Here is a 25,944-nt window from a genome sequence, read left to right on the forward strand (position 1 = left end):
GTGTGTGAGACTGTGTGTGTGTGTGTGTGTGAGACTGTGTGTGTGTGTGTGTGTGCGAGAGAGAGAGAGAGGTTGTGTGTGTCTGTCCACGAGAGAGACAATATGTGTGTGCATGCGAGAGACTGTGTGTGTGTGTGTGTGTGTGTGTGTGTGTGTGTGTGTGTGTGCGCGCGCGAGAGAGATATTGTGTGTGTGTGTGTGTGTGTGTGTGTGAGACGGAGAGTGAGAATGAGATCGTGGGCGTGCGAGAGTGAGAGTGTATAGCGTGCTGGTGTCACCCGTGGTACGACATGAACCCAAGTTCTTCAGAATTTCTGAAGAAAGGTCTAGGCCCGAAACGTCAGCCTTCCTGCTCCTCTGATGCTGATTGGTCTGCTGTGTTCATCCAGCTCTACACCTTGTTATCTCATGACAGGGTTGTGTGGCTTTGTGGTTGATATCACCGTGAAGGCTGGGTAGTTTGCTGTGTCTGTTTAAGGCTTAACAGTTGTTTGAAGGCGAGAAGTGGTGATGTAGGGAACATCTTGGCGAGGTGCTCATTGTAATTGATAATGTGTTGAAGGTTGCAAAGAACATGCCGTATTCCACTCCAGGGAAGTACTGGACAATGAAGGGTACCTTATCGGAGTATACACCTCATGTTCTTCGCAGCCTTCAAAATATGATTGATGAAGATGAGCACCTCGTCACGATCTTCCCTATGCCTCCACTTCTCGCCTTCAAACAACCAACATCGATCAGAACACTATACGACCCTGTCATGGCAGACTGTGCAAGACATGTCATATCATTGACATGGATACTACAATAACACGTGGGAACATCACCCACCACATGCACGGCAGATACGCATATGACTCGGCCAACATTGTCTATCTCATACGCGGCAGGTAAGGATGCCCTAAGGTATGGTTTATTGGTGAAACCATGCAGATGCTACGCCAATGGATGAATGGGCAGTGTGCAACAATCGTCAGGCAGGGATACTCCCTCCCAGTGGGGGAGCACTTCAGGGGTCAAGGACATTTGGCTTTGGATCTTTGGGTAAATGTCCTCCACGGTGGACTTTGGGTTACAAAACAACGCAGAGTTGCTGAACAGAGGCTGATAGCCAAGATCGGTACCTATGAGGACAGCCTTAACCGGGATCTTGGGTTCATGTCGCACTACAGGTGACCCCACCACACTATATGCTCTCACACGCGCGCACATACACACGCACACTCTCTCACAAACACGCTCACACACACATACTCTCACTCACACAGACCCTCTCTCATACGCACACAGTCTCACTCACACGCATGCACAGACGCACGCATACACTGACTCTCTAATGCAGACGTGTGTGGATGTACGCACACGCGTGCGCACACACACAGTCTCTCTCCCCTCTCACATGCACGCACTGTCTCGCTCTCTCTCTTCCCCCCCCCACCACACACACAGACACACTCACTCTCTCTCCTCCCCACATCCTCACACACATGCACACGTAAGTCTATGGGGTGAATTTTCATTTGCAGATTTGTATTGCAGATACACTGTATTTTGTTTAAAAAATGTACAATTTGTAGACAGTCAATGTGGCATTTTATAAATGCCTGCTTTGGAAATAAAACCAGTCTGACTCCAAGTTGATACATAGCTAGATTCTAAATAAGGGCTCACCGCTGAAATGTCACCTCTGACATACTGATAAAACCTTTAGTTATCTTGGGTCAGTGACTTGAAAGAAATTCTGGAATTTGCATATTAATCCTTTCTAACTGATTAAAGATTTAACAGCCATCTTAGGTTTGTTCAACACGTTCGTATCAGTTCTAAGACTCTGATCTTTTGCTTGTAAATTCTGTGTCTGATGCCGTCTCTTTCACTGATACCTGAAGAAGGAGCAATATTCCGAAAACTTGTGTCTTCAAATAAACCTGTTGGACTATAATCTGGTGTTGTTTGATTTTTGACCTTGTCTGCCCTAATCCAACACCGGCATCTCCACATCATGATTTTAAATCCAGCAGAGATTCCATTGAGTTTAAGCTTATAGGCATGGAAGATGGGAGCATAGCGAGGAGAATCAGTGGGGTGTGTAGTAGAGTTCAATAAAGAAGTGGAATGCTTGCAAATTTGGGTGCAAGTATCTTGACCAAATATAGGAAGTATTCCTCTTTGTGGACAGATGTACCCTTGAGTTCAAAATTCCACTTTTATTAAAAAGCACACATTAAGTAGCATTCAGTATGCTCACCCAGTAAATACTTCTCTACATCTAGGAGCAATGTAGTCACAATTCCACTTTAATTTATGTTATGTTCACTGTAACCTTAATTTTTTTTTTGTATGGTTTTGTTATTTGTTATGAAGAACTTTATCCAAGTGTTTGGATGTCAGGAAAGTTTGTAATCCGTTTTGGAAATCAGTTTTGTAAATACCAGATTGAAGTGACCACTCGGAGCAATTTTCTGAAAAGAAAGAGGCTTGAATGGATGTTCAGTATTTAGTGCCTCTGGGTGACTCTTGCCCACCTTTACCTTTGTTTTGCTCTTGACAACATCATTGATGCTGTACTTTTGTAACATGGGTGGCTAACCAAAAGAACACTGATCATTAAAGGCTGTACTGCATTGTTTCAGTTGTGTCCACTGAATTGCTGTGAATTTACCTTGTGCTGGGGGTGATTAATGCTGACATTTGAGTGCCTAATCTAGGCAAGCATTTGATTTCCATCACTAGTATTGTGTTCTGGTTAGCTCTGAGTTCACAGATGGCTAGGGGCTTTTTGGGTGCATCAAGGAGGGATTCCTAAAATAATATGTTGATAGTTCACCGAGGGAAGGGGCCATATTCAACCTTATGTTGGGGAATAAGCTGGCCAGGGGAGCATTTTGGGAATAGTGTTTGGGATTTTCTGGGAGGAGCAGTTGGGTGTTTTGAAAATATATTAAGTTAAATAAGTCCCCAGGGCCAATGGGTTCTATGTCATAATACTGAAGGAGGTGGAGAGGAGATTGATGGGGCCTTGATAGAGATCTTTATATCTTCTTTAGCTACATAAAAGGTCCCAGAAGACTGGAAAAGAGCCAATGTTGTTCCTTTATTCAAGAAGGGCAACAGCGATAATCCTGGAAATTATAGGCTGGTGAACATTTGCCAAGATCCCTCATGGTAAGCTGGTTGAGAACATTAATTCACATGGAATCCATGGTGAGTTAGCAAATTGGATATAAAATTCTATGATATTTTTCTTAATTGGTAATGCAACTCTTTTACTTCCCTCCCTAACACACCTGAAACATCTAAACCCTGGAAGGCTGAGCTGCCAGTCCTGGCCTTTTCTTAACCAAGTTTCTGTAATGGCTACCACATCGTAGTCCCATGTAACCTCAGCCACAGCGAGTATCAAACCCTTACTATTGGTATCACTCTGGATCACAAACCAGCCCTCCGAGCCAACTGAGCTAATTGACATCCACCATTATAGTAAATCACTTTTGTATCTTCTCCAAAGCATTTCTTGCCCATCCTAAATTGTGGTGTCCAGAGTTGGACACGTAACTGAATGAGTTTTGTTATATTTGGACAGCATAGCTTCTTAACTTTGTACTCTATGGGAAGAGTTTTCCAAAGCAAGAAAAGATAGGTTTGCCTGCATACGGGTATTAAATTCCTGAAAAGCGATGTTGAGTTGGGATCATCTTGCCAACTTCTATTTGTCATCAGAGTACGAATCAAGTTGAGTGGGGAATCAGCTTGGATTCGTCTGAAAGTTATTAAGGTACTTAAATCAATTAAAAAGTACTTTATCTCTCAAATCTGGATTTCCCAGCCAGAAAACTTGTGTCCTAACCTGTCAGAAATCTCCAGGATGTTTCGGTCCAAAATGGCGACAGGGTAGAGCTTCTGTGCTGGAACTCGTCTGCTCCAACTGCTTTTGTTTCTCTTTTTTTTCCTTTTTTTTAATGTACTTAACCTGTTCTGAGGTTAGAGAGCATCGGCAGTGAGAGCGCAGTAGTCTTGAGCAGGGCCCATGGTGTGGACCATGGGCAGGCCTACCATGGACCTCGAGTAGGTCCAGGGCATAGACCTTGAGCAATCTTGAGCTGGGCCCAGGACACGAACCTCAGGTGGGCCAACCAAGGACCTTGACCAGGCAAAAGCGCAGAGGAGAGTGGGCACAGTGTGGACCTCGATTGAGTCCCTACTTACTGGAATTGGTGGCTGCTACATCGACAGAGGTGATGTCGGTGGATTAGGACCAGCGGCAAGTATGGGGCCTGATGATTGGTGGCTTCGTTATTGGCTGGGTCTGGCATTTATGATGGCAGAAAGGCGCCACAGCACCATTGATAAGGTGGGCCCAGCAGTGAGAGACATGACTCTGACGTTGGTTGAGCCAGCGCAGGCGGTGGTGAAGTGGTTGTAGAGGAGTATCGATCTACCAGCAAAGATGACACTTGAAGATCAGCAAATTTGATGTTAGTTGGGTCCAGTGTAGACGGCAGTGAACTGGTGGTGGAGGGATGGAAGTACAGGCGTTGTTGATGGTGATAAGCTGGTTAAGGACTGATGGACTCTTAAAGCTATATCTTTCTTTTTTATTCTTAGTCTTAAATTATTCAAAATTGTGCCATATTGTGGCAACAAATGAAAACTTTTCACTGTTTTTAATGTGTTCTTACTGTAAAGTACATGTGACAACAAAATCAAAATCAAATCAGGATCACAGAGGAGAGTTAAGATTCACAGAATTGTTCAGGCACAGAAGGGGTTTGGCCCATTGAGCCTGCATTGGTTCCATTACCTAGTGCCAATCTCTTGCCTTTTCCCCATATCCCTGTGCATCATTACTCTCCAAATAATCACCTAATGCCTCCTTGAATGGTTCAATTGAATGTGCCTCCACTGCATTTCCAGGTAGTGCACTGTATTCCTAACTGCTCGCTGTGTGAAAAAGCTTTCTTCACATCACATTTGCTTTGTTTATTTTAAATCATTTTAAAGCTATGCTGTCTTGTTCTTTGTTCTTTTATGAGTGGGAAAAGCTTGTCTCTATCTATTCTATCCAGCCTGCTTGCTCATGATTTTAAAAAAACTTTTTAAAATCTCTTCTCAGCCTTCTTCACGCCGAGAAGAACAGTCCCAACTTCTTCAATCTATCCTCATAACTGAAGTTTCTAATTTCTATAACCATTCTTATAGGTCTGTTCTACACTCTCTCCAATATATTCTCCAATACTGTGCTGCCCACAACTGTTCACAATATTCCAGTTGAGGTCCAGCAAGTATCTCGTACAAGTTTAACATCAACTCTTTGCTGCCTGTACTTTATGCACCTGTTAAAGCCTAGAGCACTATGCTTTATTAACTGCTCTCTCAACGTGTCCAGCTGCCTTCAGTATTCTGTCTACATATATACCCAGGTCATTCTATTTTGCACCCCCTTTAGAATTGTTCCCCCTTATTTTGAATTGTCTTTCAATGTTCTTCTGACCGAAGTGCATCACCTCACACTTCTTAGTATTGAACGTCATTTGCCACCTATATGCCCACTCCATCAAATTATCGGTATCGTTTTGGAGTTGCACACTGTCCTCATGGTTTACAATTCTTCCAAGTTTAGTGTCATCTGCAAATTTTGTTCTCTGCACATCAAGGTCCAAATCATTAATATATATCAGGAAAATCAAGGGTCCCAATACTGACCCTTGGGGAACTTCACTACAAACCTTCGTCCAGTCCAAAAAATATTTGTTGACCATTGCCCTCTGTTTTCTATAACTCAATTTTGTCCATTTGGTACAGTCCATTTGGGCAGCGCGATGGCACAGTGGTTAGCACTGCTGCCCCACAGCACCAGGGACCCGGGTTCGATTCCGCCCTCGGGCGACTGTCTGTGTAGAGTTTGCACGTTCTCCCCCTGTTTGCGTGGGTTTCCTCCGGGTGCTCCGGTTTCCTCCCACAGTCCAAAGATGTGCAGGCTAGGTGGATTGGCCATGCTAAATTGCCCCTAATGTTCAGGGATGTGTAGATTAGGTGGGTTATAGGGGTCTGGATGGGATGCTCTGAGGATCGGTGTGGACTTGTTGGGCCGAAGGGCCTGTTTCCACACTGTAGGAATTCAATGATCTATGTCCCTTTTATGCCATGACTTACCTTTCTACTCTGTTGTGTGACACTGCTGGAAATCCATGTGTATCCAATCAACAGCATTGCCCTCATTGAGCCTTTCAGTTATCGTTTCAAAAAATTCCAGCAAGTTAGCTAAATATGATTTCTTATTTTGAAATCCCTACTGACTCTTCCTAATCAACTCACCTTTTTCCATATGATTACTAATTCTATCCTAAGTAAATGTCTTTAGAAGTTTCCTTACCACTGCAGTTAAATGAACTGATCTATGCAAAGGTGGGGGTGCTGGAGGGGAAATAGGGCTGGCAGCTCTCCACAGATTGAGGATTAATGCAGAAAAGTATTTGGTGATGCACTTTGGTTGGAAGAACATTGAAAGACAATACAAATTGGGGGTTACTGCAGTTCATATGGCTAGGACAATTCAAGCCCTGGTGAGGGACTACTGGGCATAACACTTCCTTGAGAAAGTGCTATCAGTGCCTAAAAGGTGATTACCAGCTTCTTAGATGGTGCTTCTCATGTCTGCATTTCATTCACCTTTACAGCACGTTGCTGCTGACAGCTGAAGAGCCCTGGAACAAATTCTCCTTTCCTGTGGAACAGGTAGGCATAGAATGCCAGTGGCCAACTAAGTGCCATTCAGTGGACGACTGCCTAACCCACTTACCCCCCTGCCATCCCCACCCACTGCCCACATCCCCACCTGAGTTTCTGTCTCTTTCCAAGATGTGTGCCTTTTTCTTAATGCGAGGAGAGAATATTGAGAGATATAGTCATAGAGATGTACAGCATGGAAACAGACCCTTTGGTCCCACTCGTTCGTGCTGACCAGTTATCCTTAATTAATCTAGTCCCATTTGCCAACATTTGTCCCCTATCTAAACCCTTCCTATTCATATACGCGTCCAGGGAAAAATATATTAGAAACACGACGTCTTAGTTCGGCACATGGCACCTTCAGTTTACTTACAATTGCTATCGATAAGGCCACTTTCCTAACATTTCATCGCATCCTCATACAATTGGCATTGTTGTAAGTGTCACATCCCCAGTACTAGGTTAGGTGCTAACTAGGGAATACCCACATCGACCAGATTGCACAACACTCATTGCTGAACTTTATTGTCTGTAAGGGGAAGATGGCATACAACTCAGACCACCTGATTTAATTCCATCTTCCATCTCATAATCCAATGGCCTTCAGGTTACAGTATTTCAAATAAGTTTCCATATAACTTTTTCAATCCAATTCATTGAGGGCTTGGGCTTCCCCAGTCAGTTCCAGACACACCACCTTCAAGGAATTCTCCCTGTTACTCTCTATTTTCTGCATCAATTGCTGTCACTCCATGTCTGTTGCATATTCACCAATCTGTCAATGATAAGTGATCCTGGTATCACGTCTAGTTCAGCCCAACATAATTTTGTTCACCTCAATAAATTTTCTCTTTCTCCTGCTATACTCAAACATAAATAACACCAATTTATCCAACCATTTTTCAGAGTTCAGACTGTCTGTTCCCCACAACATGTTCATAAATCGCCTATGTACAGTCTCCAATTAAATCAAATTGTTCCTACACTCTGGTGGCCAGGACTGTACACAGTACTCCAGCAATTGATCCAGCGAGCAGCACTACACACAGTGCTCTAGCTGTTACTTCGGACTTTACACAGCAGTTTAGCTGTCGAACAATGGCCAGGATCTGTAGCCGTCACGTCAGTCACCAGGACAGTACATAGGACTCTAGCTATCAATCCAGTGACTGGGACAGTACACAGTACTATAGCTGTGAATCTGGTAATCAGGAATGTATGCAGTACGCTAGCTGTTGATCTGTTACACAACTGCACATAGTTCTTCACATCAGACTAGTGATAGGAAAGTACATAGGCATCTAGCTGTTAATCTGGTGACCCCGATTGTGTACAGTTCTCTAGCTGTCAATCTGGTGACCAGGACTGCACCAAGTATTCTAGCTGTCAATCCAGTGACCAAAAGTGAACACAGTTCACTAGCTGACAATCAGGTGTCTGGAACTGTACACCATACTCTCGGTGTTTATCTGGCGACCAGGACTGTACATGGTATTCTGGCTGTTGATCTGGTGACCAGGACTGTACACAATACTTCAGTTCTCAATCCAGTGATCAGGACTGTACGTAGTAATCCAGCTGTCAATCAGGTGAACTGGACAGCACATAGGACTCTAGCTATCAATCTGGTGACGAGGATTGCACACAATACTTCAGCTGTCAAACTGATAACCAGGACTGTACACAGCATCCTATTTGTTGATCTGGTGACCAGGACAGTACATTGTATTCAGTTGTCAATCTGGTGTTTAATTTAGATAAATGAGAGGTGCTGCATTTTGGTAGGGCAGATCAGGGCAAGACTTATGCGTTTAATGGTAAGGTACTGGTGAGTATTGCCGAAGAAAGAGGCTTTGGGGTCCAGGTTGATAGCTCCTTGAAAGTGGAGTTGCAGGTAGACACGGTAGTGAAGAAGGTATTTGGTATGCTTGCCTTTATTGATCAGTGCATTGAGTATAGGATTTGGGAGGTCATGTTGCAGCTTTACAGGGCATTGGTTTGTCCACTTTTGGAAAACTGCATTCAATTCTTGCCTTCCTGCTATAGGAAAGATGTTGTTAAACTCGAAATAGTTCAGAAAAGATTTACAAGGATGTTGCCAGGGTTGGAGGGTTTGAACGATAGGGAGAGGCTGAATTGGCTGGGGCTATTTTCACTGGAGTGTCAATGCTGAGCGGTGACTTCATAGAGGTTTATGAAATCATGAGGAGCATAGATAGGGTGAATAGCAAAAGATGTTTTCTACAGAATAGGGGATTCCAAAACTAGAGGGCATAGATTTAAAATGAGAGAGGAAAGAGTGTCTTGTATAGAGAGGTTGGAAGAACATCATTTGTGGAGAGTCACAGTGAAGGTATGAGTGTATTAAGATGAAGGTGAGTATGTATGTTGAGTGCTCAGATGTGAATATGAGACGCCTGGAGAGAGAGGAATATGTGGAGCTCCAAGACATGATATTTTGAAGGGTGCTGTAGAGGAGAAAGCTGGAAAAATCAGAGGTTTGCATTTCCATAATTAGTTTGGGAATTGTGAACTTGAACATGCGAAAGAATTGAATGGCCAGGAGTAGGAGCTGCCTCCTCTCAATGCAGTTTCCAGATGGCAGTGGATGCTGGTAGATCCAAAGCTGGCAGTTTAGAATGCTTGCCTTCAAACATTGGAATATTATTCCTGTTCTGTGGGATGACTGTTTGGCTTCTGAGCACCATTCCTCAGCACCTTAAACCCCCTCAGCCGACCTCCATGCTCTTTCTATAGCCCTTCATACTTTCCATGCTTTTTCCATAACCAGTAACCTTGTACCTACTATGGTCCAAACTCATGAGTCCTATAATACAGAAAGTTCTGATATAATGCCATAGTTGCGTTCCAGCACAACATCGTGTTGTAGGAAATCATACTATATAAATAACTGGGCCTATGGAAAAAGCGGGGTTAGGGGCAGACCACCAAAAAAGGCGTAACACAAAGGATTGCAGTACTGTCAGCCCCTGTTCAGACAGGTGGGTCCGACTGTGAAAACAGCTTCATAGCTCCTTCTTGGATTGACACAATTGTCCTCACTATTTCCAAACAGTGCAGGACAGTTACCCAGGTGTTATGGTCGATATTAATCCTGTGGCCAGCAACACAATGACAGATTGTCTGGTCACTATCACATTGTTACTTATGGAAGTGTTGTGTGAAAATTAGCTGTATTTTCCACAATGACTGAACTTCAAAAATACTTCAGTGGCTGTCAAGCTGTTTGTATCATCCTGAGGTTGTGAAAGGTGTAAGCCATTGTAAGCAAGAATATCTAGGTTCAAGTCCTGCCTCAGAACTCAATGGTCAGGGAAGGTGCGTTCACAGCGTGACTAAAGCGACTGAGTATCAATCGGCAAATTCTTCCAACACTGCCAGTAGCAGACTGTAAGATTGGGAGAGGTTCCAGGTCAGCTGTGTGACTAAAAGAACATTGGTGATTCTACCACCACTATCCATATTTCCAGACTGCAACATATACAAATGTGTATGTTGCTATAGCAACTCAGAATCCTTCAGCGATCTTATCACCACGCCTCAAGGGTATCCAGTGATATGGAGAAAAGATGGGAAAATCAAGTTGAAGCATAAGTCAACCATGATCTGACTAATTTCTTAAATAGGCTGCTGGAGCCTCCTGTTATACCCAGGTCCTGTGCCTCAGTGTTTCCTTTCAAGGTAAGTTAGATATACTGTTTTTCACTCTCCCTTACACCCTACATTTCCTGATAACAGACCTGCTGGCTTCTTTCTTTTCAGTTTTAATGAAGGCTGACAGGGCCAATTTCTCTGGGACTCTCAGGATCATAGCATTGTACAAGTACACTGTAGGTATCATTAGCAAAGGGCTCCTGAGAGCAAGATGCCTACTCAATGGAATCGTGTTATAGCCAACACAAGTTTGTGTTTTAGAAACAGTGTTCCCCTATTCATCAATCGCGTTATAGCCAACTTGTGTTGCTGGAACATGCGTTATAGCAGAACCCCCTTAACTCTTGGAAGTCTTTGAAATGTTCATGCAATAAAAACAAAATCCATTGAAACTCCTGTTGAACAAATAGCTTTTCTTAAAATCATCATGGACATTTATCTCTCAAAGCTTCTCAGTGCCACAACAGGCTTCCCCTAGGTTCACAAAACAAATTCACTGATGCCATTCACACAGCTTTCACTAACTTACCCTCGTCACTGAAAATGCAGTCTCTGAGAAGTTCACAATTCAGGCAACAGTTAAAATATTGAACATGATGTCACTTTGAGCGTCAGACTGTGATCCAATGAAAATGTCAGCCAGTAAGAACTGGGTGGGACATTTCAACTTAAAGTCTCTCCAGCTCCATTTTCAGCTACTTGCTATGATCTTGCCTGCAGTCAGACAACAAATTCTGGCGCAGAGTGTGAACCTAAGCACCTGAAAGCATTATGCCACTCATTTTTGTCATGACCACAGGTCAGAATACTGAAGTAGGGTGGACATTTGTAATTTGTAACTCCAAAAAGCATCTTTTTAAAAGAGGGCTGATGCATTAAAAATGGCTGTAGATGTAAGTTTAGTGGCTGTTTGGGAAAAGAGACCCACAGACTTTCACACCTACATTTGCAAAAGGAACTTCAAACAACAACCGTTCAAGTAGGGGAAGAGACAAATAAAAAGAGACTGAAATGTGATTACTTATGACTACAAAGATAAAAAGAGGCAGACGATCCCCTGCTCAGCAACTAGTCAACTTTTCCAATTGCATCACAAACTGCAGAGGCATTTGTGTTTTCCCTTTGAAGAATATACAAGAACAAAGAATAAAATGGATTTGCTGGAGTATACTAGTGTGACTGAATGCTTGTATGTACTAGTCTGGGTCTTATGATGGTCACAGTTGAAGACCTATCCTTTAGCTACTCCTGTGTTACAGGTAAAGACTGTCCCTCCTTCCAAGTGCTGCAAGCCAGCTTAAAGTGGAAATAGGGCAACAAAAGGATTTGCTGTCACGTTGAATGCTAGAATGCAGTTATGGTTGCAAGGAAGGAGAAGTACAGAATCTCAACCAACCAATCTGTAAGACTAAGAATCATGAAACCGAATGTTCAACTATCAACAACGACATAATCTCTCCTCACCCGGGAGCTTAACTGTGTCTAGCTTTTTGCTATTTAGGAAGTACTACCATCCATTCTTTTTAGTCACAAAATGAACACCTAACATTTGTCTTTATTGAAAGCTTTTTACAATGGCCTTGCCCATTCATTTTCTCTGTTAATATCGTGAGTTTATGGTTCCACCTACATTGCTTACATATTGTCTATATTTGTATCCTGGACAAACGTAGGTCTGTATTTTTTTGTAAATATACACACAGAATAACTGAGATTATAAGGCAAACTGCTGCAGGACAGTACCAGTCACTTGTTATTGAGTAGAGTACCTGCTCATTTTCCCTTCTCTCTGTCTCGTATTGTGCAGCAAATTTTATAAGGTCAATATATTTCCTTCAATTCTATCAGGTTCAGTTTAGCTAAGAGCCTCTGATAAGGGATTTCATCAAATGCCTTCTGGTTGTGAATGGCATCTATACACTGCTTCAGTTACATCTACAAATAATTCAATCAGATACATCTGGCATGACAATTCCTTTACAAGTTCACGAAAAGTGTCTTTGATTGGTTGAAAACTTACAAGTTGCGTAGTCACTCTACCCTAATTGTTTTTATATCAGTCCCAAGATATCTTTGCAGTAGTTCTTTGAGATAATCTCCTGGGGCTAACATCTTCAGCTGATTCATCAAAGATTTTCTTGCCATCATAAGGTCAGAAGTGAGTATGTTCACTGAATGCACAATGTTCACCATTCTCAACTCCTTAGACAATGAAGTAGTCCATATAAAGCAAGCCCTAGATTCAGGCTTGAATTGATAAGTGGCAAGTAACATTTGCACCAAACAAATATCAGGCAATGACATCGGAGTGATCATTGAACAGAAGCTGAACTAGACTGGCTGTATAATCATATCTTACAAGAGCAAGTCAAAGGCTGGAATTCAGCAATGCATAACTCAACTTCTGACTTCCCAAATCCTATTTACCGTTTACAAAGCATAAGTGAGAAGTGTGATGGAATACCCCAAACTTGTCTGATGAGTGCAACACTCAAGAAAATAAACACCATTCAGTTTGCTTCATCAGCATCCCATCCACTAATTTGGATGCACCTCTTCACCAGTAACACCACTGGCAACAATGCGTACGACAAACAAAGTGCATCAACTCACTACTATTCCTTCTGCAGTACCTTCTAAACCCACATCATTCCCCATCATCTAGAAATACAAAGACAGCAAATGCATAGGAACACCACCTCCAAGTTCCCCCGGCCATACATTATCTTGACTTGGAACTACAATCATTTTTCCCTTCACTGTTGCTGGATCTAAGTCCTGGAACTTTCTTCCTGGTAACTCTAAAGATATACCTATACCTGATGGAATGCAGCAGCTCATGAAGATGGCTCCCTAATGCCTTTTCAAGAGCAATTAGAGATTGGCAATATTTGTGATACCAGCACCTCTTAAAAAAGAATCTTTGAAAACTAGATAGGCTGCCATTCCCTAGTTCCCATTCTTTGACTTTCTTAAAGCTTGATAAGCCAAATTTTAAATATTCTTGAACTTGGAGCACTCTCAGGCACCCAACGTGCTCATACTATACTCTACTGTATTCCCCAACCTACCATTTGGGAATACTTCTGTGGATGAGAAACTTCAGTTTTGGAGCAAGGTTGGACTGTCCTCCAGATGGGGGGGAAAGTCGAGAGACATTTTCAACATCAAGAAGTATCTGCACATTGTAAATAGAGAGAAACTGTTCCTGCTTGTAGAAGGATCGAGATGTTTTAAAAACAGTTCACAAGGTAAAAGACAGAGGGTAGTATTGGAGGGTTGCTTTTCAGACTGGACACCTGTGACCAGCGGTGTGCTGTAAGGATCGGTGCTGGGTCCACTGCTTTTCATCATTTATATAAATGATTTGGATGTGAACATATGATTAGTAAGTGTGCAGATGTCACCAAAATTGGAGGTATAGTGGACAGCAAAGAAGGTTATCTCAGAGTTCAATAGGACCTTGATCAAAGGGGCCAATGGGCCAAGAAGTGGCAGATGGAGTTTAATTTAGATAAATATAAGATGTTGCATTTTGGAAAGGCAAGACAGGGCAGGTTTTATACAGTTAATGGTAAGGTCCTGGGAGTGTTGCTAAACAAAGAGAGCTTGGAGTGTAGGTTCATAGTTCCTTGAAAATGGAGTCAAAAGTTGACAGGATAGTGAAGGAGGTGTTGGGTATGCTTACCTTTATTGGTCAGTGCTTTGAGTATAGGAATTGGGAGGTCATGTTATAGTTGTACAGTATATTGGTTAGGCCACTTTTGGAATACTGCATGCAGTTCTAGTCTCCCTGCTACAGGAAGGATGTTGTGAAACTTGAAATGGTTTAGAAAAGATTTACAAGAATGTTGCCAGGGTTGGAGGGTTTGAGCTATAGGGAGAGGCTGAATAGCCTTGGGCTATTTTTCCTGGGGCTTCGGAGGCCGAGGGGTAATATTATAGCGTTTTATAAAGTCATGAGGGGCAGGGTTGGGTGAATAGCCAAGGTCTTTTCCCCGCGTTGGGGGAGTCGAAAACTAGAGGGTATAGGTTTAAGATGAGAGGGGAAAGATTTAAAAGGGACCTAAGGGGTGACTTTTTCACACAGGGGGTGGTGTGTGTACGGAATGAAGTGCCAGATGAAGTGGCGGAGGCTGGTACAATTACAACATTTGAAAGGCATCTGGATGGGTATGTGAATAGGAAGGGCTAAGAGGGATATGGGACAAATGCTGACAAATGGGACCAGATTAATTTAGGATATCTGGTCGGCATGGATGAGTTGGACTGAAGAGTCTGTTTTCATGTTGTACAACTCTATAACTCTATGATGCTATTACAGAAGAGGAAGTGTGGGAGGTCTTAGGGATTATAAAGGTGGATAAATCTCTGGGACCTGATATAACAAATCCCAGACGTTGTGGGGAGTAAGGGAGGAAATTGCAAGAACAAAAACAAAGTTGCTGGAGAAGCTCAGCATGTCTGGCAGCGTCTGTGAAGGAAAAAACAGAGTTAACATTTCGGGTCCGGTGACCCTTCCTGAGAACAGAAATTGCAAGACCCCTTGCAGAAATATTTGCATCATCTATAACGTAGGGAGGGATGGATGATGTCTAGAGTGTTGTACCTTTGCTTAAGAAAGGTTGCATGGAGAAACTGGGGAACTGTAGGCTTGTGAGTCTGACTTCGGTTGTGAGTAAATTGTTGGAGGTGATTATAAAAGATAAGATTTATGGATATTTAGAGAGGCAAAAATTGATTGGAGGTAGTCAGTATGGTCTGGAAAAACATGTCTCACAAGCTTGATTGAGTTTTTTGAGAATCTTACCAAAAAGGTTGATGAAGGCAGAGCAGTAGACGTTGTTTACCTTGGACTTTGGTAAAGCCTTCGACAAGGTTCCGCATGGTAAACTAATTACGTTACATGTGATTCAGGGTGAGCTTGCCAATTGGATAAATAATTGGCTTAATCGTAGGAGACAGAGAATGGTGGTGGAGGGTTGCTTTTTGGACTGGAGGCCTGTCACTAGCAGTGTTCCACAGGGATCGGTTCAAGAACAAAGAACAATACAGCACAGGCACAGGCCCTTTGGCCCTCCAAGCCTGCGCCGACACATTTTGCCCTTCCATGCTAAAACTCGCTTCACCGACAGGATCTGTATCCCTCTATTCCCTTCCTATTCATGTATTCATCCAGGTGCTTCTTGAGTGTTGCTATTGTGTCTGCTTCCACCACTTCCTCTGGCAATGCATCCCAGGCACTCACCATCCTTTGTATGAAAAACTTGCCTCGCAGTGGTGGTTGTGGGTGCAATTACAACATTTGAAAGATCTTTGGATAAGTACATGAACAGGAAAAGCTTGGAGGGATATGGGCCAGAGGCAGGCAGGTGGGACTAGTTTTAGTTTGGGTTTATGCTCGGTATGGACTAGTTGGACCGAAGAGTCTGTTTCCACGCTGTATGACTCTATGTGCTTTTACGATATTTGCCATGTGCCTAGGTTTTATTTCATAAATCAAAAAACTTAATTAAACAAATCCATAGCCAACCACATTGTTTTATACTTTGCAATGCAACCCTTAAACAGGAGAACCCCAGCAACCAAATAAATAGTCAATTCCAGTCATACCAATAATCTTTAATCAGTATTGTCTCTGGTGGCGCAATTTCAGATCAGGGCAGGCAGTTTCTGTACAAAGGACACTATTGTTAAATCCCCAACGCTCACACTTTGAACGTCTGTCCCCTAGTAAGTGACCCCTCCACCCTGGGAAAAAGCATCATACTTTCCACTCAATCCATGCCATTCACAATTTTATGAACTTTTTTCAGGTTACCCCCTCAACCTCCTGCATTCCAGTGAAAACAAACCCAGTCTATGTAACCTTTCTTCATAGCCAAAATCCCCCATTCTAGGCAACATCTTGGTAAACCTTTTCTGTACCCTCTCCAAAACAACCATATCCTCCTGGTAGTGGTGTGACCAGAACCGTACCCATTATTCCAAGTGTGGCCGAACTAAAGTTCTATAAAGCTGCAACATAACATGTACATCCTTATACTAACTGCTTCTTCCAATGAAGTTAAGTATGCCATAAACCTTTTTTACTACTTTATTTACCTGCATAGGCATCTTCAGTGGTCTATGGACTTGCAGACCCAGATCCCTCTGCATATCAATGCTCCTAAGGGTTCTGCCAATCACTCTATAATTTCCATCTGTACTTGATCGTCCAAAATGCATCACCTCACATTTGTCCAGATAAAACTCCATCTACCATTTTTTTGCCCATGCCTCCAACTGATATATATCCTGCTGTATCCTCTGACAGTCCTTCTCACTATCAGCAATTCCACCAATCTTTGTATCATCCGCAAACTTACTAATTTGACCGGCTACATTTTCCTCCATATCGATCGTGGATATCATGAACAGCAGAGGTCCCAGCACTCATCCCTGTGGAACACTACTAGTCACAACCTCCATTCCGAAAAGCATCCTTCCACTGCTACCCTCTGTCTCCTGTGATTAAGCCAGTTCTGCATCCATCTTGCCAGCTCACCCCTAATACCGTGTGACTTCACCTTTTGTCCCAGTCTGCCATGAGGGACCTGGTCAAAGGCTTTACGAAGTCAGTCATCTTCGTCGCTTCCTCAAAAAACTGGATCAAGTTAGTGAGGCACGAACGCCCCCGCACAAAACCATGCTATCGCTAATAAGTCCATTTGCTTCTAAATGTGCATAGATCTTTTCCATGCGAGTCCGCGATGCTGAGGAAGTCATGGATAGCACGTTCAGCAAATTAGTCACACCGCAGATTAGGATTGCTGAGGGAGAAAGGGAATGGGTGACCAAAAGGCAGAAAAAAAAAGCAGGAAGGCAGTGCACGTGTCTCCTGCGGTCATCTCCCTCCAAAACAGGTATACCGTTTTGGATACTGCTGGGGGAGATGGCTCACCAGGGGAAGGCAACAGTAGCCAGGTTCATGGTACCGTGGCTGGCTCTGCTGTACAGAAGGGCGGGAAAAAGGGTGGAAGGGCTATAGTCATAGGGGATTCGATTGTAAGGGGAGTAGATAGGCGGTTCTGTGGTCAAAAACGAGACTCCCAGGTGCACGGGTCAGGGATGTCTCAGATCGAGTGCAGGACATTCTGAAGGGGGAGGGTGAACAGCCAGCTGTCATGGTGCATATAGGCATCAATGACATAGGTAAAAAACAGGATGAGGTCCGACAAGCAGAATTTAGGGAGTTAGGAGCCAAGTTAAAAAGTAGGACCTCAGTGGTAGTAATCTCAGGATTGCTACCAGTGCCAAGTGCTATTCAGAGTAGAAATGAAAGAATAGGCAGGATAAGTGAGTGGTTTGAGAGATGGTGCAGGAGGGAGGGGTTCAGATTTTTGGGACATTGGGACCGGTTCTGGGGGAGGTGGGGCCATTACAAATCGGACGGTCTACACCTGGGCAGGACTGGAACCAACGTCCTAGGGGGTGCTTTTGCTAATGCTGTTGGAGAGGGTGTAAAGTAATGTGGCAGGGGGATAGGACCCAAATGAGGAGGTTAGTGGACAGTAAGGAGGTAGTAACTAAAGCCTGTAAGGAACTAGATAATGAAGTCAGTGTGACTAAGGGGAAGAGTAGGCAGAGAGCAGATGATGAACGCAAAGGGACAGGTGGTCTGAGGTGCATTTGTTTTAATGCAGGAAGTGTAGTAGGTAAGGCAGATGAACTTAGGGCTTGGCTTAGTACCTGGGAGTATGATGTTATTGCTATTACTGAGACTTGGTTGAGGGAAAGGCAAGATTGGCAACTAAATACCCCAGGATATAGATGCTTCAGGCGGGATAGAGAGGGAGGTAAAAGGGGTGGAGGAGTTGCATTACTGGTCAAAGAGGATATCACAGCTGTGCTGAAGGAGGGCACTATGGAGGACTCGAGCAGTGAGGCAATATGGGTAGAGCTCAGAAAAAGGAAGGGTGCGGTAACAATGTTGGGGCTGTACTACAGGCCTCCCAACAGCGAGCGTGAGATAGAGGTACAAATATGTAGACAGATTATGGAAAGATGTAGGAGCAACAGGGTGGTGGTGATGGGAGATTTTAATTTTCCCAACATTGACTGGGATTCACTTAGTGTTAGGGGTTCAGATGGAGCAGAATTTGTGAGGAGCATCCAGGAGGGTTTTCTAGAGCAGTATGTAAATAGTCCAACTCGGGAAGGGGCCATACTGGACCTGGTGTTGGGGAATGAGCCCGGCCAGGTGGTTGAAGTTTCAGGAGGGGATTATTTTGGGAATAGTGATCACAATTCCATAAGTTTTAGAATACGGATGGACAAAGATGAGAGTGGTCCTAAAGGAAGAGTGCTGAATTGGGGAACGGCCAACTATAGCAAAATTCGGCAGGAGCTGGGGAATGTGGATTGGGAGCAGCTGTTTGAGGGTAAATCCACATTTGATATGTGGGAGGCTTTTAAAGAGAGGTTGATAAGAGTGCAGGACAGATGTGACCCTGTGAAAATGAGGGATAGAAAGAGCAAAATTAGGGAACCATGGATGACCGGTGAAATTGTGAGACGAGCAAGGAGGAGAAAGGAAGCATACATAAGGTCTAAACGACTGAAAACAGACGAAGCTTTGGAAGAATATCAGGAAAGTAGGACCAATCTGAAATGAGGAATTAAGAGGTCATGAAATATCTTTAGCAAACAGGGTTAAGGAAAATCCCAAAGCCTTTCATTAATACATAAGGAGCAAGAGGGTAACTCGAGAAAGGGTTGGCCCACTAAAGGACAAAGGAGGGAAGTTATGCGAGGAGTCAGAGAAAAAGAGTGAGATTCTTAATGAGTACTTTGCGTCAGTATTCACTGAGGAGAGGGACATGACGGATGTTGAGGTTAGGGATAGATGTTTGATTACTCTAGGTCAAGTCAGCATAAGGAGGGGGGGAAGTGTTGGGTATTCTAAAAGGCATTAGGGTGGACAAGTCTCCAGGTCCGGATGGGATCTATCCCAGGTTACGGAAGGAAGCGAGAGAGGAAATAGCTGGGGCCTTAACAGATATCTTTGCAGCATCCTTGAGCACGGGTGAGGTCCCGGAGGACTGGAGAATTGCTAATGTTGTCCTCTAGTTTAAGAAGGTAGCAAGGATCATCCAGGTAATTATAGACTGGTGAGCCTGACGTCAGTGGTGGGGAAGCTGCTGGAAAAGATGCTGAGGGATAGGATCTATTTACATTTGGAAGAAAATGGGCTTCTTAGTGATAGGCAGCATGGTTTTGTGCAGGGAAGGTCATGTCTTGCCAACTTGATAGAATTCTTTGAGGAAGTGACAAAGTTGATAGATGAGGGAAGGGCTGTGGATGTCATATACATGGACTTCAGTAAGGCGTTTGATAAGGTTCCCCATGGCAGGCTGATGGAGAAAGTGAAGTCGCATGCGGTCCAGGGTGTACAAGCTAGATGGATAGAGAACTGGCTGGGCAACAGGAGACAGAGAGTTGTAGTGGAAGGGAGTTTCTCAAAATGGAGAACTGTGACCAGTAGTGTTCCACAGGGATCCGTATTGGGACCACTGTTGTTTGTGATATACGTAAATGATCTGGAGGAAGGTATAGATGGTCTGATTAGCAAGTTTGCAGATGACACTAAGATTGGTGGAGTAGCAGATAGTGAAGGGGACTGTCGGAGAATGCAGCAGAATATAGATAGATTGGAGAGTTGGGCAGAGAAATGGCAGATGGAGTTCAATCCAAGCAAATGCGAGGTGATGCATTTTGGAATATCCAATTCAAGAGCGAACTATACGGTAAGTGGAAAAGCCCTGGGGAAAATTGATACACAGAGAGATCTGGGTGTTCAGGTCCATTGTACCCTGAAGGTGGCAACGCAGGTCGATAGAGTGGTTAAGAAGGCATACAGTATGCTTTCATTCATCGGACGGGGTATTGAGTACAAGAGTTGGCAGGTCATGTTACAGTTGTATGGGACTTTGGTTCGACCACAATTGGAATACTGCCTACAGTTCTGGTCGCCACATTAACAAAAGGATGTGGATGCTTTGGAGAGGGTACAGAGGAGGTTCACCAGGATGTTGCCTGGTATGGAGGGCGCTAGCTATGAAGAGAGGTTGAGTAGATTATGATTATTTACATTAGAAAGACGGAGGTTGAGGGGGGACCTGATCGAGGTCTACAAAATCATGAGAGGTATAGACAGGGTGGATAGGAAGAAGCTTTTTCCCAGAGTGGGGGACTCAATTACTAGGGGTCACGATTTCAAGGTGAGAGGGGAAAAGTTTAAGGGAGACGTGTGGAAAGTTCTTTACGCAGAGGGTGGTGGGTGCCTGGAACGCGTTGCCAGCGGAGGTGGTAGAGGCGGGCACGATAGCGTCATTTAAGATATATCTAGACAGATATATGAATGGGCAGGGAGCAGAGAACAGATCCTTGGAAAATAGGCAACAGGTTTAGATAGAGGATCTGGATCGGTGCAGACTTGGAGGGCCAAAGGGCCTGTTCCTGTGCTGTAATTTTCTTTGTTCTTTGTTCTTTTCTGATAATTTCCCTATTACTGACAAGATACTCATAGGCCTGTAATTTCCAAGATTATCCCTGTTACCCTTCTAAACAATTGTTCTGTCTCCTGTTTTGTTTGTCATTTATATAAATGATTTGGATGAGAATACGCAGGTGTGGTCAGTAAGTTTGCGGATGACACCAAAATTTGTGGCATAGTAGACAGTGAAGTAGGTTTCCTCAGACTACAAAGGGATCTTGATGAAATGGGTCAATGGGCTGAAAAAATGGCTGATGGAGTTCAGTCTGGATAAATGTCAGGTATTGCATTTTGGTACAGCAAACAAGGGTAGGGCTTATACAGTTAATGACAGGGCCTGGGTACTGTGGTAGAGCAGAGGGATCTGGGGGTGGAGGTACGTAATTCTTTGAATCTTGTGTCACATATAGACATGGTGATTAAAAAAGTGTTTGGCGCACTTGCCTTCATTGCTCAGTCCTTTGAGTATAGGAGTTGGGAGTCATGTTGAGGTTGAACAGGACATTAGTGAGGGTGCTTCTGGAAAACTGTGCACAGTTCTGGTCGCCTAGTTATAGGAAGGATATTATGAAGTTAGAGAGGGCTCAGAAGAGTTTTACCAGGATGTTGCCACACATAGAAGGTTTGAGTTACAAAGAATGGCTGGATAGACTGTGACTGTTTTCACTGGAGTGTAGGAGGTTGAGAGGTGACATTATAGACGTTTATAAAATAATGAGGAGTATAGGTCGAGTTAATGGTAGTTGTCTTTTCCCTGGGATAGAGGATTTCAAAACTGGGGGGCACATTTTTAAGGTGAGAAGAGAGAGATTTAAAAAAGACATGGGGGCAGTTTTTTTACACAGATAGTCGTTTGCATGTGGAATGAATTTCCTGAGGAAATGGTGGTTGTGGGTGCAATTAAACCATTTAAAAGACATTTAGATAAGTACATGAACAGGAAAGGCTTGGAGGGATATGGGCCAGGAGCAGGCAGGTGGGACTAGTTTAGTTTGGGATTATGTTCTCGTTGGACAGAAGGGTCTGGTTCCATGCTGTATGACTCTATGTACTTTTACGATATTTGCCATGTGCCTAGATTTTGATTCATAAATCAAAAAACTTAATGAAACAAATCCCTAGCCAACCACACAGTTTTATACTTTCAATGCAATCCTTAAACAAGAGAACCCAACAATCAAATAAATAGCTAATTCCAGTTATACCAATAATCTTTAATCAGTATTGTCTCTGGTGGTGCAATTTCAGATCAGGATAGGCAGTTTCTGTACTAAGGACACCATTGTTAAGAGAGTAATTTCCTGTGCCATCATTAAAAACAAAACAAAATCAGGCTTATCTATGAGGAGTGTCCATAAGATGATGTATACACAAACTGTACATCAGTAAGCAGTTATTCACTGGCGAGAAGATGAGAGGAGGAGAGGGGAGGGAAGGAAGGAGAGAGAGAGAACAGAGTATGGGCCGATAAGTGAAAGAGGTATAAAAGGTAGTGAGGGAGGGATCGTGGCTCGAAAACTGTGGACTCAATGGAGCGAAATGGGGGATTGGGAGGCAGTGAGGGAGAGAGAAAGGAATTAAATAAGAATGGAGGGGGACTGGAGATGGTGAGAACAGAGTGGAGAGCGCAGAGGCAGGGATAGGTGAGAGGGGAGTGGGCCAGGATAGAGAGGAGTGGGTTAAGGCAAAAGAGGGTGTTCTGGGTGGAGGGAGCGGGTCAGGTAAGGACAAAAGGGAGTGGTGCAAGGCAGAGGAAAGAAGGTGAGGACTGAAGGGATCAGGCCAGAGCAGAAGGGGAAGCGGAGAGGGACAGCAGTGGAGAGGAGCTTCAGGAGATAGGACCAGGGTGGGGGCATGGGACAGCAAAAGTTGAGAGAGGGAAAAGTGAAGGGAAGTGGGGGAGAGCAGAAGTTGCAGAGGAGATCAGAGGCTGCAGGGGAACCTGTGGAGAAAGAGAAAGTGCCAAGGAGAAGGAATGACAGAAGTGTTATCATGCAGCCTTTGCCCATTGCATCTGCATTAACTTTGTAAGCATTTTGACTTAGTGGCACTTCCTACCTTTTCCCCATAATCGTGCACATTGTTTCTATTTAAATAATCATCTAAATGCCCGCTTGAATGCCTCAATTGAACTTGCCTCCACCCATTTCCAGTCATTGCATTCAAAACCCAAGAAAAAGAATGTTCTCACTTCTCAGCAGTTTCAGTTGTAAAACAATTTAAAACTGTGGCCTCTAGTTATTGAGACACCCCATCCCCATAGCCCTGTACGTACTGGTGATCAGAAAACTATCAATCTCGACCTTAAATGTCTTAAACAAAAACTGACACTTCACAGCCCTTTGTGATAGAGACTTCCAAAGTTTCACAATCTTCTAAGTAAAAGCATTTCTCCTCATCTTTGAGCTAAGTGGCATCCTCCTTATTTTTAAAGTGTGACCCCTGGTTCCAGATTCGCTAACCAGGGGAGATATTTTGCCTGTATCTTCCTGTCTATCCCTTTAAGTATTTTGTAAGTTTCAATGACATCATCTCTCATTCTTCAAAACTCTAGAGAATACAGGCCCAGTTTGTCTAATCTTATTTCATAGAACATTCTGTGAACATGTCTGGTGAACCTTTGTTGCACTGAGACCAAAACTGCACATCGACCTCAAAGTGGCCACACAAGTAGATAAGGTGGTAACGAAGGCATATGGCCTGCTTGTCTTATTGGTCGGGGAGTTGAATGCAAGAGTCAGAATGTCATGTTGCAGTTTGATAAGACTTGGGTTAGGCCACACTTAGAGCATTGCATTCAGTTCTGGTCACCACATTACAGGAAGGATGTAGAGGCTTTGGAGAGGATGCAGAAGAGGTTTACCAGGATGCTGCCTGGATTAGAGGGTATGAACTATAAGATGAGGTTAGAAAAACTAGGGTTGTTTTCCCTGGAACAGCGGAGACTGCAGGTAGACTAGATATAAGTCTATATAATTATGAGATGCATTGACAGGGTTGATGGTCATAATCATTTTCCCAGAGTTCAAATGTCTAATATTGGGGTGCATGCATATAAGGTGAGAGGGGGAAGTACAAAGGAGTTGTGAGGGTCAAGTTTTTTACATAGTGTGGTAGGTGTCAGGAATGTGCTGCCAGGAATGATGGTGCAGGCAGATACGTTAGATGCATTGAAGGACTTTTAAATAAGGTTATGAATATGCATGGATGGAGAGATATTGACGAAGGGCAGGCAGAGGGATTAGTTTAATTTGATGTCATGCTTGGCACAGCATTTGTTGGCCGAAAGGCCTTTTCCTATGCTGTGCTGTTCTAGGTACTGTGTTCTGCTCCAGGTGTGATTTAACCAAGTTCCTATACCATTGAAACAAGACTACAAATTTCTGTGACAACAAAGTGCAGGGCTGGATGAACACAGCAGGCCAAGCAGCATCGTAGGAGCAGAGAGGCTGACGTTTCGGGCCTAGACCTGATGAAGGGTCTTCACCTTATCTATTTCCTTCATAATCTTATATGTTTCTATAAGATCTCCCCTCATTCTTCTGAATTCCAATGAGTATAATCCCAGTCTACTCAGTCTCTCCTCATAATCCAACCCTCTCAACTCTGGAATCAACCGAGTGAATCTCCTCTGCACCCCCTCCAGTGCTAGTATATCTCTTCTCAAGTAAGGAGACCAAAACTGCACACAGTACTCCAGGTGTGGCCTCACCAGGACCCTATACAGCTGCAGCATAGCCTCCCTGTTTTTAAACTCCATCCCTCTAGCAATGACAGACAAAATTCCATTTGCCTTTTTAATTACCTGCTGCACCTGCAATCCTACTTTTAGCGATTCATGCACAAGGACACCCAAGTCCCTCTGCACAGCAGCGTGCTGCAATTTTTTACCATTTAAAACATAGTCCATTTTGCTGTTATTCCTACCAAAATGGATGACCTCACACTTATCAACATTGTACTCCATCTGCCAGACCTTTGCCCACTCACTTAGACTATCTATATCCCTCTGCAGACTTTCAGTGTCTTCTGCACACTTTGATCTCCCACTCATCTTAGTGTCATGTGCAAATTTTGACACATCACACTTAGTCCCCAACTCCAAATCATCTATGTACATTGTAAACAATTGCGGTCCCAACACTGATCCCTGAGGCACACCACTAGCCACTGACCGCCAACCAGAAAAACACCCATTTACCCCTTCTCTTTGGTTTCTACTCGTCAACCAGTCCTCTATCCATGCCAATACATTACCTGTAATACCGTGCAACTTTATCTTATGTAGCAGCCTTTGGTGTGGCATCTTGTCAACTGCCTTCTGGAAATCCAGATACACCACATCCACAGGTTCCCCACTGTCCACGATGCAAGTAATGTCCTCAAAGAATTCCACCAAATTAGTTAAACATGACCTACCCTTCATGAACCCATGCTGGGTGTTTCCAATGGGACAATTTATATCCAGATGTCTTGCTATTTCTTCCTTAATGACAGATTCAAGCATTTTCCCCACTACTGAAGTTAAGCTAACTGGCCTATAGTTACCTGCTTTTTGTCTACTTCCTTCTTTAAACAGTGGCGTCACATTGGCTGTTTTCCAATCAGCGGAAACCACCCCAGGGTCCAGTGAATTTTGGTAAATAATTACTAGTGCATTTGCTATTTCCCCCATCGCCTCTTTTAGTATCCTGGGATGCATTTCATCAGGGCCAGGAGACTTGTCTACCTTTAGCCCCATTAGCTTGCCCAGCACTGCCTCCTTAGTGATAATGAGCTCACCACCACCTTCTCAAGGGCAACTAGGGATAGGCAAGAAATGCTGGCCAGTTAGCGACACCCACATCCCACAAATGAATAGAAAAAAAAAGAACTGATCCTTATGATACCCTGCTGGTCACAGCCTGCCAATGTGAAAATTACCAATTAATCCTAATCTCTGTCTTCTGCCTGTTAGCCAAACATTAATCTATGCCAGTACACTAGCTGCTATCGCATGTGCG

The 25,944-nt window shown here is 43.6% G+C and overlaps 1 protein-coding gene across 5 annotated transcripts in view; it reads left to right on the plus strand.

Moving 5' to 3' along the window:
• The window catches only part of auh (AU RNA binding protein/enoyl-CoA hydratase), a 941,118-nt gene that overhangs the window by 774,162 nt on the left and 141,012 nt on the right, over nucleotides 1-25,944 (plus strand). The gene's annotated exons all lie outside the window — the stretch shown is intronic.

This window comes from Rhincodon typus, chromosome 3 (genome assembly GCF_021869965.1).
Source record: "Rhincodon typus isolate 14 chromosome 3, sRhiTyp1.1, whole genome shotgun sequence".
In the NCBI taxonomy this organism is placed as follows: domain Eukaryota; kingdom Metazoa; phylum Chordata; class Chondrichthyes; order Orectolobiformes; family Rhincodontidae; genus Rhincodon; species Rhincodon typus.